This window comes from Heptranchias perlo, chromosome 3 (genome assembly GCF_035084215.1).
Source record: "Heptranchias perlo isolate sHepPer1 chromosome 3, sHepPer1.hap1, whole genome shotgun sequence".
NCBI lineage: Eukaryota > Metazoa > Chordata > Chondrichthyes > Hexanchiformes > Hexanchidae > Heptranchias > Heptranchias perlo.
This window is the reverse complement of record NC_090327.1, coordinates 73543548-73556322: the sequence shown is the minus strand read 5'-3', so window position 1 is coordinate 73556322 and position 12775 is coordinate 73543548. Positions and strand designations below refer to the sequence as shown.

At 45.1% G+C, this 12775-nt stretch overlaps 1 protein-coding gene across 2 annotated transcripts in view; it reads right to left on the bottom strand.

Moving 5' to 3' along the window:
* sgk3 (serum/glucocorticoid regulated kinase family member 3) overlaps positions 1–4753 on the bottom strand; it is a 127929-nt gene extending 123176 nt beyond the window's left edge. Inside the window, exon 1 of one of the 2 annotated variants that reach the window (XM_067980259.1) lies at positions 4368–4753. The gene's annotated coding sequence lies outside the window, so the exon portion shown is untranslated. Of the gene's footprint in view, positions 1–3732; positions 3839–4367 lie in introns of those variants that run through there. The other variant, XM_067980264.1, reaches the window with a different exon arrangement.
* Positions 4754–12775: the final 8022 nt, after the last annotated feature.

The following is a 12775-nucleotide window of genomic DNA, read 5'->3' as shown; positions in this document are numbered from 1 at the left end:
TAAATGCAAGATTTTAATCTAGAGAAATGTAAAACCCCCACTATTTTATAAAGAGAGGTTAACTAAACCTGGGTACAATCCTGGTGGTTGAATTCCTCCTTCAACCACCATCACCAAAAACAGATTATCTTGGCATTCATTTCCTGTTTGTGAGACCAAGCTGTGTGCACATTGGCTGCTGCGTTTGCCTACAAACAGTGGATGCCCTTCAAAAAATTATTCATTGGTTGTAAAGCACCTTGGATGTGATAAAGGTGCTATATAAATGCAAATTCTTTTTTCTTTAATGAGCACACGAATTGGGATGCTGCTGTGTATATGGACTTTCAAAAGACATTTGATAAAGTACCATATAATAGACTTGTTACAAAATTGAAGCCCATGGGATTAAGGGGACAGTGGCAGCGAGGATACAAAATTGGCTGAGGGACAGGAAGCAGAGAGTAGTGGTGAACGGTTGTTTTTCAGACTGGAGGGAAGTATACAGTGGTGTTCCCCAGGGGTCGGTATTAGGTCCGCTGCTCTTTTTGATATATATTAATGACCTGGACTTGGGTATAATTTCAAAGTTTGCAGATGACACTAAACTCAAATGTAATGGATAGTAACAGACTCGGAGGACATAGACAGACTGGTGAAATGGTCAGACATATGGCAGATGAAATTTAATGCAGAGAAGTGTGAAGAAATACATTTTGGTAGGAAGAATGAGGAGAGGCAATATAAACTAAGTGGTTCAATTTTAAAGGGGGTGCAGGAACACAGGCCTGGAGGTGCACATACAAAAATCTTTGAAGGTGGCAGGACATGTTGCGAGGGGTGTTAAAAAGGCATATGGGATCCTAGGCTTTATTAATAGAGGCATAGAATACAAAAGCAAGGAAGTTATGCTAAATGTTTATAAAAATCCTGGTTAGGCCGCAGCTGGTACGATACTATACTAATGGTTCCAAGCTTATGTAAAAGGAAAAGTGGAGAAGGTACCAGGAGAATCAGTCTATAAAACTCTCTGCGAAGAGGGCATCACATCATTGTATTGCTGGATTCATTAATCCACTTTAAGTTGTCAGATGTTCTTCTATGTGAAAGGCCCTACATAAAAACAAATTACTGTAATGCAATGATTACTGACCCTTCTGCCACTGGAAACAGTTTCTCCTTATTTACTCTATCCAATGATGAATGGCAGGTATAGAAAAAAATACATTGGAAATCAAACAAAAGCAGAAATTGTTGGAAATATAAAAGAGGCCCGTTAGCATCTGAAAAGAGAAAAGGCAGATTAACATTTCTGGTGGAGACCTTTCAACAGTTCCGGTATTCCAGTCAAAATATTAACTTTTTCTCTTTTCAGATGCTGGGGGGCCTGCTGTATATTTCCATCGTTTTCAATTTCTTTTGAACTTGAGATGTCACACCATATACAATCCAATAGCCGAGAGGAAATACTGTGTTGCCTGGAAAGTTGAATGTGAAGCAAATAATGACATAAGTGGTTGAATAAGAGAACATAAGAAATAGGAGCAGGAGCAGGCCAATCGGCCCCTCGAGCCTGCTCCGCCATTCAATAAGATCATGCCTGATCTGATCCTAACCTCAAATCTAAAGAGCACAAGAAGTAGGAGCAGGACTCAGCCCCTGGGCCCGCTCCGCCACCCACAGGGCCTTGACCGATCCGAACTCAGCTTCATGTCCAATTTCCTGCCCGCTCCCCGTAACCCCTAATTCCCTTTACTTCTAAAAGAGGGATGATGATAAGGAAGAGAATGACTAAGACAAGGGGCCTGTGCATAGGAAGTAAATGAACAATGCTCAAAATAATAACTTTTTGGATTACCTTACCCCAGAGCATCAGCTATATGTGTAGAGCCCATAAATGGCAATGCCTCAAAATAAAAATTATTTCCTCCAGTTTCCTCTTAGCTATGGCACTGCCTCACACCTTTCCTGGCCATGATGACTTGTGGAAGACCTGATTCCGGACCTCATCACAAAGTTCTGTAGCTGACTTTTAGTAACTGGTGACCATGTCATGGACTGAGTGGCTCTCCCTGTGTGCAAGCACCCAACCTAAGCAGCATTACATTGCTGTGACTGGGAACTCATCATGTTGGAAACTGCAGAACTAAATATACAAACTACGACTAAACGGCACAGTTTTCATTGTTTTTGAACAAACTCCACAGCACTCATCCAGGCATAAACAAACCCTAGAGTTATTCTTTAAATTACAAATATTCATTAAAAAAAAACTTTTTTCATGTTCAGCGTCATTCCATTCTTTATGCCAAAATTTGCTGAACTAAAAAAATACGGCAGAGGAAAGAAATCTAAGGATTCATATTTGATGCACGAAGAATAGGACATAACTACATTAAAAGGTGCTCTATAAATGCAAATTGTTGTACTGACAGACTGGAAGTCATCCCAGTCAATCCCAATCCTGTCCTCATCTGAGGTCCACACGTTGGTAGTCCCAGTAGGGATCACTGGATTGCAATCAGGAATGGGAACACTGGATTATAACCCTCTCGCTAGCACCTCTACTGCCATCAGCTAACAGCACAAACCAGCTATCGGATACCAGGAATCACACCTGAGACCTTCTAATCTGTATGGTGCAGTCACACTGTTTTTACCAACCAAGCCAGTCTCTCAGCACTTTGTTTAGAATTCTACTGCATGTGTTAAACAACAGTTAACAACTCCAAAATCTAACATCTTGGAGCAACAATAGATAATGGTCTCATTTTTTAAAAAAGTAAATCTATTTTTCCCAGCTCTAAAACTAAAGGAAAACAAAATCTAGTTGTTCAGTATTTTGACCTTCATAAAGGTTTCAGGTTAATACCCCTCTCCCACAAAAATATTAAAACAGAATATTTACTTAATCCAATTTTTCATGTGGATACTTTTGGTCTCATCCAGTACTGTATTACATACTTCATTACTGACTCAACATTTTCACTAAGGATTCAAGTAAGGGGAATGGTAGCTGCAGGGAGATTGATAATCAGACTGTCATTCATATTTTCTTTCTCGTCTTGTGAATCAGATTATGATGAAGTGGATCTGCCGGGAGCGGTGACTCGGTAGAAATTGAGCTTTCTTTCCCTAGTGAACTCTACACTGCAATGCTGTAGTCTCAAAACTCAGGTAAATCAAACATTGACAAAAATAGATGTCTGAGCAGCAGGCGTTCGATATCCAGACCGTTCAAATAAAGCAAAGCTGTTCGTAAGTGTGCAAACCTGTTAACAATTATAGACTTGCATTTACACGGTTGATAATATGGAGCTTTAACGTCTGATAGGTCACCAGACGAGTCTGGCGAAATCTTTCAGAGGCATATAATGGTGATCTAGAATAAAGCATATTCATAAAAAATGTACACCAAGTGTTCAATCTGATACTTATTTAACTACTGCAGTCGCCACTTTGGCTACTGATCCTATTGCCAATTTAGTTATGTAACATTATGCAATGGTTTTCCTAAAAACGTATGATATACTAACGCTATACTTCATTTTCCTACCTTGCTTTAAAACAGTAATTAGATTACGGCAGCCGAACTTTCGCATCTGCATTAATTTGACATACAATTTGTAGACTGACTCGGAATACCCTCTGGGAGCCGGAAATGCTCTGAAGTCACTACAGGATTAACTTTTTCATTGCTGTGAGAACTGCACTTTTTAAAAGAGCATTGAGTTCAGATCGGGTGTTACATACCATTCAGAGGATCTTTGCTCATAACATTAGTTCACGGCCTCAGCGGGCAAACAATTTGCGACTACTTGCGCCGTTCTGCACTTTCAAAGTCCTCGGCTCAGCTCACGATTTCGATCTGCGCGCGTTCCTGTTCGAGCCCGGGGTTTGGAGTCTCCCGCGGGCTCGCGGAATGGCGCGTTCCCGCTCCGGGCTCGGGTCCGGAGTCTCCCGCGGGCTCGCGGAATGGCGCGTTCCCGCTCCGGGTCCCGGGTCCCGACTCTCCCATGGCCGCACGCGCTCGGTTGCTGATATGTTAATTTTTCAGCACTTTGAGTCCCTTGTGTTGGGGGGGGTGATATCATTTATTAAATAAATATCCAGTTCAGGCTTCCAGCATTGTCGAACGGAACATTATAAATCGGTCGTTTAATGTGCACTGTAGGCAGAAAAAGGGGAACGTCTTTAAACTTAATTTTCGGAGGGTTTTCTACAAATTCTTCTAGCTATAGGTGCCAGTAGTACTATAAATGCATTGGTGCTGTAGAGATGTGGAGAACTTGCGCTCTAGTGAGTGATACTGGTGAGGCCTCTCTGCAAACAACCCAAACTCGTTCACAAACTTTCACAGCAGCATCTCGCACAAACTTTAAACTTACATTTTGCAGTTTGACGACAAGTCACCCCGTTTCAGGGGCCAGGCCTGTGTAACGAAAAGATCAACGATCTTTGGTACGATCAGAGAGGCCACTATACCCAAGTTTTCAGTGAGAATTTGTTGCTTCTTTCTCTTTCCCTGAGCTTCTGGCTGAAATCTCTGACGTGTCGGAACTCTTGGCTCCTTTCCATTAACTATCAATAAAGGAATATCGGCACAAACCGGCCAGCCCAGTAAGGTTGTAAAATGTTCTATTTTATCCAGCAGGACCCAATCTGTGTTTTTAAATTAAGCTGCGACTTTGTGTTGGCGTTACATCTTTCGAGTGGCCCATTTGCTATTTAGCCGCATTTGCGTGCAGCTCCTACTGGTAGCTTCAGGTCATTGTAAGAAAACGCAACACAAAAATTTAGTGCCGAGAATCTTACTTTTCAATTTTACGCTGGAATATCATAAAGCTTTCACTAAAGTACTGCGTCAGGAAAAACTTACGAGTGTCAGCTACATTTATCTGCACCAACTCCGTTTAAAGAGTCCGTCTTTTTCAAGGTCCTTTTCTTTTTGCCCCTTTAATTGAGTTCACTCCCTAACGATATATCTATGATAAGCTACTGTAAATTTATATAATTTTTTGTATGCACATTATTAGAAGTTCGTTCATTGCGCGTATTCTTTAATGGCAGTTAAACACAGTGAGCCTCCAACACTTACAAGTACAGACTCCAGCTCCAATGCGTAGTTTATCATTAATTCACATAAGAAATAGGGGCAGGAGTAGGCCATCCGGCACCTCGAACCTGCACCGCCATTCAACAAGATCATGGCTGATCTTCTACCTCAAGGCCATTTTCCTGCACCATCCCCATATCACTTGATGCCTTTAATATCTAGAAATCGATCGATCTCTGTTTTGAATGTACTCAATGACTGAGCCTCCACAGCCCTCTAGGGTAGAGAATTCCAAAGATTCACCACCCTCTGAGTGAAGAAATTTCTCCTCATCTCAGTCCTAAATGGCCTACCCCTTATTCTGAGACTGTGACCCCTGGTTCGAGATTCCCCAGCCAGGGGAAACATCCTCCTTGCATCTACCCTGTCCAGCCCTGTAAGAATTTTGTATGTTTCAATGAGATCACCTCTCCTTCTTCTAAACTCCAGAGAATACAGGCCTAGACTACTCAATCTCTCCTCATCCGACAATCCCGCCATCCCAGGAATCAGTCTGGTGAACCTTCGTTGCGGTCCCTCGATGGCAAGTATATTTTTTTCCGAGGTAAGGAGACCAAAAGTGTACACAATACTCCAGGTGCGGTCTCACCAATGCCCTATATAATTGCAGTAAGGCATCTTTACTCCTGTACTCAAATCCTCTTGAAATAAAGGCCAACATACCATTTGCCTTCCTAATTGCTCGCTGCACCTGCATGTTAGCTTTCAGCGACTCATGTACAAGGACACCCAGGTCCCTTTGAACATCAACATTTCCCAATCTCTCACCATTTAAAAAATACTCTGCATTTCTGTTTTTCCTACCAAAGTGGATAACTTCACATTTTTCCACATTATATTCCATCCGCCATGTTCTCGCCCACTCACTTAGCCTATCTATATCCCCTTGAAGCCTCTTTGCATCCTCCTCACAACTCACATTCCCACCTAGTTTTGTGTCATCAGTAAACTTGGAAATATTACATTTGGTCCCCTCATCCAAATTATTGATATAGATAGTGAATAGCTGGGGCCCAAGCACTGATTCCTGCAGTACCCCACTAGTCACAGTCTGCCAATCTGAAAAAGACCCGTTTATTCTTACTCTCTGTTTTCTGGCTGTTAACCAATTCTCAATCCGTGCCAGTATATTACCCCCAATTCCATGTGCTCTAACTTTGTTCACCAACCTCATGTGTGGGACCTTATCGAAAGTCGCCTGAAAATCCAAATACACCATCCACTGGTTCTCCCTTATCTATTCTACTAGTTACATCCTCAAAGAACTCCAAAAGGTTGTCAAACATGCTTTTCCTTTCATAAATCCGTGTTGACTCTGCCAAATCCTATTATTACTTTCTAAATGTTCTGTTATCACATCCTTTATAATAGATTGTAGCATTTTCCCTAATACTGATGTCAGGCTAACAGGTCTGTAGTTCCCTGTTTTCTCTCTCCCTCCTTTCTTAAATATTGGGGTTACATATGCTACCCTCCAATCTGCAGGAACCATTCCAGAATCTATAGAATTTTGGAAGATGACAACCAATACATCCACTATCTCCAGAGCCACCTCTTCCAAAACCCTGGGATGTAGATCATCAGGCCCTTGGGATTTATCGACTTTCAGTCCCATTAATTTCTCCAGTACTATTTTTTTGCTAATACTAATTTCTTTCAGTTCCTCATTCTCGCCAGACCCTTGGTTCTCTAGTATTTCTGGGAGGTTTTTTGTGTCTTCTTCCGTGAAGACAGGCACAAAGTATTTGTTTAATTTCTCTGCCATTTCCTTATTCCCCATTATAAATTCTCCCATCTCTGTCTGCAAGGGACTCACATTTGCCTTCGCCAGCCTTTTCCTTTTTACATACCTGTAGAAGCTTTTACAGTCCTTTTTTATGTTTCTCGCTAGTTTTCTCTCATATTCTATTTTCCCTTTCTTTATCAATTTCTTGGTCCTTCTTTGCTGAATTCTAAAATGCTCCCAATCCTCAGGCTTACTGCTTTTTCTGGCAATTTTATATGCACCTTTCTTTGAATTTCAGGGGGAAAAATACTTATAAATTGTAAATAAGATTCAAGACTATGTATATTATAAATAAGATACACATCAAGACATTGATAACTAGATGTACTATTTGTTAAATGCTTTAGATGACTCATTTATGCCTCTGCCCTTAAAAGCCACTTAGTCCTCTCGTCCATGAGACCCACCGACTGCTCCCTTGACTCATTCCTATTAAGCTGATTACCCAACTTACCTTCCGAACCCCCATGCAACCTGACATTGTAAACGGTTCTGTATCTCTATGTGCTCTCCCCATCCCTTTCAAAACTGCCATCATCACCTCCTGATCCTCAAAAAAACCCACCCTTGATCAGTTGAGGATGGGGGGGGGGGGAGGTCATGACCCCCCCCTCCCTCCCTGGTCAACCAATGTTGTATGTCTGGACTTAGCCAAAACTGACTGCAAATAATTTACTCACTTAACTTTTAAATTCCTGATCACGATCATGTTGCAGTTTTGAGCCTGATGCGAATGACAGCCCAGCATCGGAGGGCATCCTCGTGGCTGTGCTGTATAAAGTTGGCCAATTCTCAACCTAGAGCCCCCCCAAGCCCTTCGACCTTATCTCCGCCCCTCTCCTTGACCAAACCACCACTCCATTCCAACATCCCTTTCCTCTTGAGAGTCCTTTGAATGTGTTGTTGCATCCCAAATCTGTGCCTATTTTCCCCACAACTCCTTGTGTCAATCTCCCCAGTTGTTTTCACCCCCACCACAATACTCAGATAGCCCTATTCATACTCACAAAAGGCATTAATAAAAACAACCAACACAACTAAAAACAGGTTATCTGGCATCTATCTCATTGTTTGTAGAACCTTGCTGTACACAAATTGGCTACACAGTTGAAATGTCCTATACAAATGCAAGTTGTCTCTGTGACTGTGGGCTTTTTTTATTCATTCATGGGATGTGGGCGTCGCTGGCAAGGCCAGCATTTATTGCCCATTCCTAATTGCCCTTGAGAAGATGGTGGTGAGCCGCCTTCTTGAACCGCTGCAGTCCGTGTGGTGAAGGTACTCCCTCAGTGCTGTTAGGTAGGGAGTTCCAGGATTTTGACCCAGCAACAATGAAGGAAGAATGATATGTTTCCAAGTCAGGATGGTATGTGACTTGGAGGGGAACGTGCAGGTGGTCGTGTTCCCATGCTGCCCTTGTCCTTCTGGGTGGTAGAGGTCGGGGGTTTCGGTGGTGCTGTCGAAGAAGCCTTGGCGAGTTGCTGCAGTGCATCTTGTAAATGGTACACACTGCAGCCACAGTGCGCCAGTGGTGGAGGGAGTGAATGTTTAAGGTGATGGATAGGGTGCCAATCAAGTGGGCTGCTTTGCCTGGATGGTGTCGAGCTTCTTGAATGTTGTTGGAACTGCAGTCATCCTGGCAAGTGGAGAGTATTCTATCACACTTCTGACTTGTGCCTTGTAGATGGTGGAAAGTCTGGAGTCTTCAGCACGATAGCCGGTATGTTGTCAGGGCCCAAAGCCTTTGCTGTACCCAGAGCACTCAGTCATTTCTTGGTATCGCATGGAGTGCATCGAATTGGCTGAAGACTGGCTTCTTTGATGGTGGGGATTTCAGGAGGAGGCCGAGATGAATCATCCACTCGGCACTTCTGGCTGAAGATGGTTGCAAATGCTTCAGCCTTGTCTTTTGCACTCACGTGCTGGGCTGTGCCATCGTTGAGGATGGGGATGTTCACGGAGCCTCCTCCTCCCGTTATTTGTTTAATTGCTTTTTTTTTTATTCGTTCATGGGATGTGGGCGTCGCTGGCAAGGCCAGCATTTATTGCCCATCCTTAATCGCCCTTGAGAAGGTGGTGGTGAGCCGCCTTCTTGAACCGCTGCAGTCCGTGTGGTGAAGGTTCTCCCACAGTGCTGTTAGGTAGGGAGTTCCAGGATTTTGACCCAGCGACGATGAAGGAACAGCGATATATTTCCAAGTCAGCATGGTGTGTGACTTGGAGGGGAACGTGCAGGTGGTGTTGTTCCCATGTGCCTGCTGCTCTTGTCCTTCTAGGTGGTAGAGGTCGTGGGTTTGGGAGGTGCTGTCGAAGAAGCCTTGGCGAGTTGCTGCAGTGCATCCTGTGGATGGTACACACTGCAGCCACGGTGCGCCGGTGGTGAAGGGAGTGAATGTTTAGGGTGGTGGATGGGGTGCCAATCAAGCGGGCTGCTTTGTCCTGGACGGTGTCGAGCTTCTTGAGTGTTGTTGGAGTTGCACTCATCCAGGCAAGTGGAGAGTATTCGATCACACTCCTGACTTGTGCCTTGTAGATGGTGGAAAGGCTTTGGGGAGTCAGTAGGTGAGTCACTCGCCGCAGAATACCCAGCCTCCGACCTGCTCTTGTAGCCACAGTATTTATATGGCTGGTCCAGTTAAGTGTCTGGTCAATGGTGACCCCCAGGATGTTGATGGTGGGGGATTCGGCGACGGTAATGCCGTTGAATGTCAAGGGGAGGTGGTTAGACCCTCTCTTGTTGGAGATGGTCATTGCCTGGCACTTTTCTGGCGCGAATGTTACTTGCCACTTATCAGCCCAAGCCTGGATGTTGTCCAGGTCTTGCTGCATGCGGGCTCGGACTGCTTCATTATCTGAGGGGTTGCGAATGGAACTGAACACTGTGCAATCATCAGCGAACATCCCCATTTCTGACCTTATGATGGAGGGAAGGTCATTGATGAAGCAGCTGAAGATGGTTGGGCCGAGGACACTGCCCTGAGGAACTCCTGCAGCAATGCCCTGGGGCTGAGATGATTGGCCTCCAACAACCACTACCATCTTCCTTTGCGCTAGGTATGACTCCAACGAGTTTTCCCCCGATTCCCATTGACTTCAATTTTACTAGGGCTCCTTGGTGCCACACTCGGTCAAATGCTGCCTTGATGTCAAGGGCAGTCACTCTCACCTCACCTCTGGAATTCAGCTCTTTTGTCCATGTTTGGACCAAGGCTGTAATGAGGTCTGGCGCCGAGTGGTCCTGGCGGAACCCAAACTGAGCATCGGTGAGCAGGTTATTGGTGAGTAAGTGCCGCTTGATAGCACTGTCGACGACACCTTCCATTACTTTGCTGATGATTGAGAGTAGACTGATGGGGCAGTAATTGGCCGGATTGGATTTGTCCTGCTTTTTGTGGACAGGACACACCTGGGCAATTTTCCACATTGTCGGGTAGATGCCAGTGTTGTAGCTGTACTGGAACAGCTTGGCTAGAGGCGCAGCTAGTTCTGGAGCACAAGTCTTCAGCACTACAGCCGGGATGTTGTCGGGGCCCATAGCCTTTGCTGTATCCAGTGCACTCAGCCGTTTCTTGATATCACATGGAGTGAATCGAATTGGCTGAAGACTGGCTTCTATGATGGTGGGGATATCGGGAGGAGGCTGAGATGGATCATCTACTCGGCACTTCTGGCTGAAGATGGTTGCAGACGCTTCAGCCTTGTCTTTTGCACTCACGTGCTGGACTCCGCCATCATTGAGGATGGGGATGTTTGCAGAGCCTCCTCCTCCCGTTAGTTGTTTAATTGTCCACATTCACGACTGGATGTGGCAGGACTGCAGAGCTTTGATCTGATCCATTGGTTGTGGAATCGTTTAGCTCTGTCTATAGCATGTTGCTTCCGCTGTTTAGCATGCATGTAGTCCTGAGTTGTAGCTTCACCAGGTTGGCACTTAATTTTTAGGTACGCCTGGTGCTGCTCCTGGAATGCTCTTCTACACTCCTCATTGAACCAGAGTTGATCCCCTGGCTTGTTGGTAATGGTAGAGTGAGGGATATGCTGGGCATGAGGTTACAGATTGTAGTGGAATACATTTCTGCTGCTGCTGATGGCCCACAGCGCCTCATGGATGCCCAGTTTTGAGCTGCTAGATCTGTTCTGAATCTATCCCATTCAGCACGGTGGTAGTGCCACACAACACGATGGACGGTGTCCTCAGTGTGAAGATGGGACATCGTCTCCACAAGGACTGTGTGGTGGTCACTCCGACCAATACTGTCAGGGACAGATGCATTTGCAACAGGTAGATTGGTGAGGACGAGGTCAAGTAGGTTTTTCTCTCGTGTTGGTTCTCTCACCACCTGCCGCAGGCCCAGTCTGGCAGCTATGTCCTTCAGGACTCGGCCAGTTCGGTCAGTAGTGGTGCTACCGAACCACTCTTGGTGATAGACATTGACGTCCCCCACCCAGAGTACATTCTGTGCCCTTGGTACCCTCAGTGCTTCCTCCAAGTGGTGCTCAACAGGGAGGAGGACTGATTCATCAGCTGAGGGATGGTGGTTGGTGGTAATCAGCAGGCGGATTCCTTGCCCACGTTTGACCTGATACCATGAGATTTCATGGGGTCCGGAGTCAATGTTTAGGACTCCCAGGGCCACTCCCTCCTGGCTGTATACCACTGTGCCGCCTCCTCTGGTGGGTCTGTCCTGCCGGTGGGACAGGACATACCCAGAGATGGTGATGGAGGATTCTGTGAGTATGGCCAAGTCAGTCTGTTGCTTGACTCGTCTGTTGGACAGCTCTCGCACTTTTAGCACAAGTCCCTAGATGTTAGTGAGGAGGACTTTGCAGGGTCGACTGGGCTTGGTTTGCCTTTCCCTTTGTCATGTCCGGTGCCTGGTGGTCCGATGCCGAGTGGTCCGTCCGGTTTTATTCTTGTTATGACTTTTTGTAGCGGGATTGTAAAACCGAGTGGCTTGCTAGGCCATTTCAGAGGGCAGTTAAGAATCAACCACAATGCTGTGAGTTTGGAGTCACATGTAGGCCAGACTGGGTAAGGACGGCAAGTTTGCTTCCCTGAAGGATATTAGTGAACCAGATGGGTTTTTACGACAATCCGGTAGTTTTATGGTCACCATTACTGATACTATCTTTTTATTCCAGGTTTTATTTAATTAACTGAATTTAAATTCCCCAGCTGCCAATGCGGGATTTGAACTTGTGTCTCTGGATTATTAGTCCAGGCCTACTAAATTACTAGTCCGGTAACATAACCACTATGCTACTGTACCCTGAGCATGGTGCATTATGCCTCTTTGACCTCTCTGCATGTTTGACATGTTTGACATGTTTGACCACATCAACTTCCTCCAACACATCTCCTCTGTTTTCCAGCTCAGTGGAATTGTCCTCGCTTGGTTCCACTCTTACCTATCCAATCTTAGCCAGAGCATCTCATACAATAGCTTCTCTTCCCAACCCCACACTGTTACCTTCCATGTCCCCCGCAGATCTATTCTTTGCCCTCTCCTTCTGCTCATCTACATGCTGCCGATAAGACCATAAGACTATCGAACCATAAAAAAGATGCAGCACAGAAGGGGGCCATTCGGCCCATCGTGTCCGCGCCGGCTCGAAGAACAACCAGATGCCCATTCTAATCCCACCTTCCAGCATGGCCAATTTTTGTGTCGTCTGCAAATTTGCCAATCATGCCCCCTACATTCAAGTCCAAATCATTAATATATACCACAAACTGCAAGGGACCCAACACTGAGCCCCGTGGCACACCACTGGAAACGGATTTCCATTCACAAAGACATCCATCGACTTTTACCCTTTGTTTCCTGTTACTGAGCCAATTTTGAATCCAATTCGCCACATTTCCCTGTATCCCATGGGCTTTTACCTTTCTG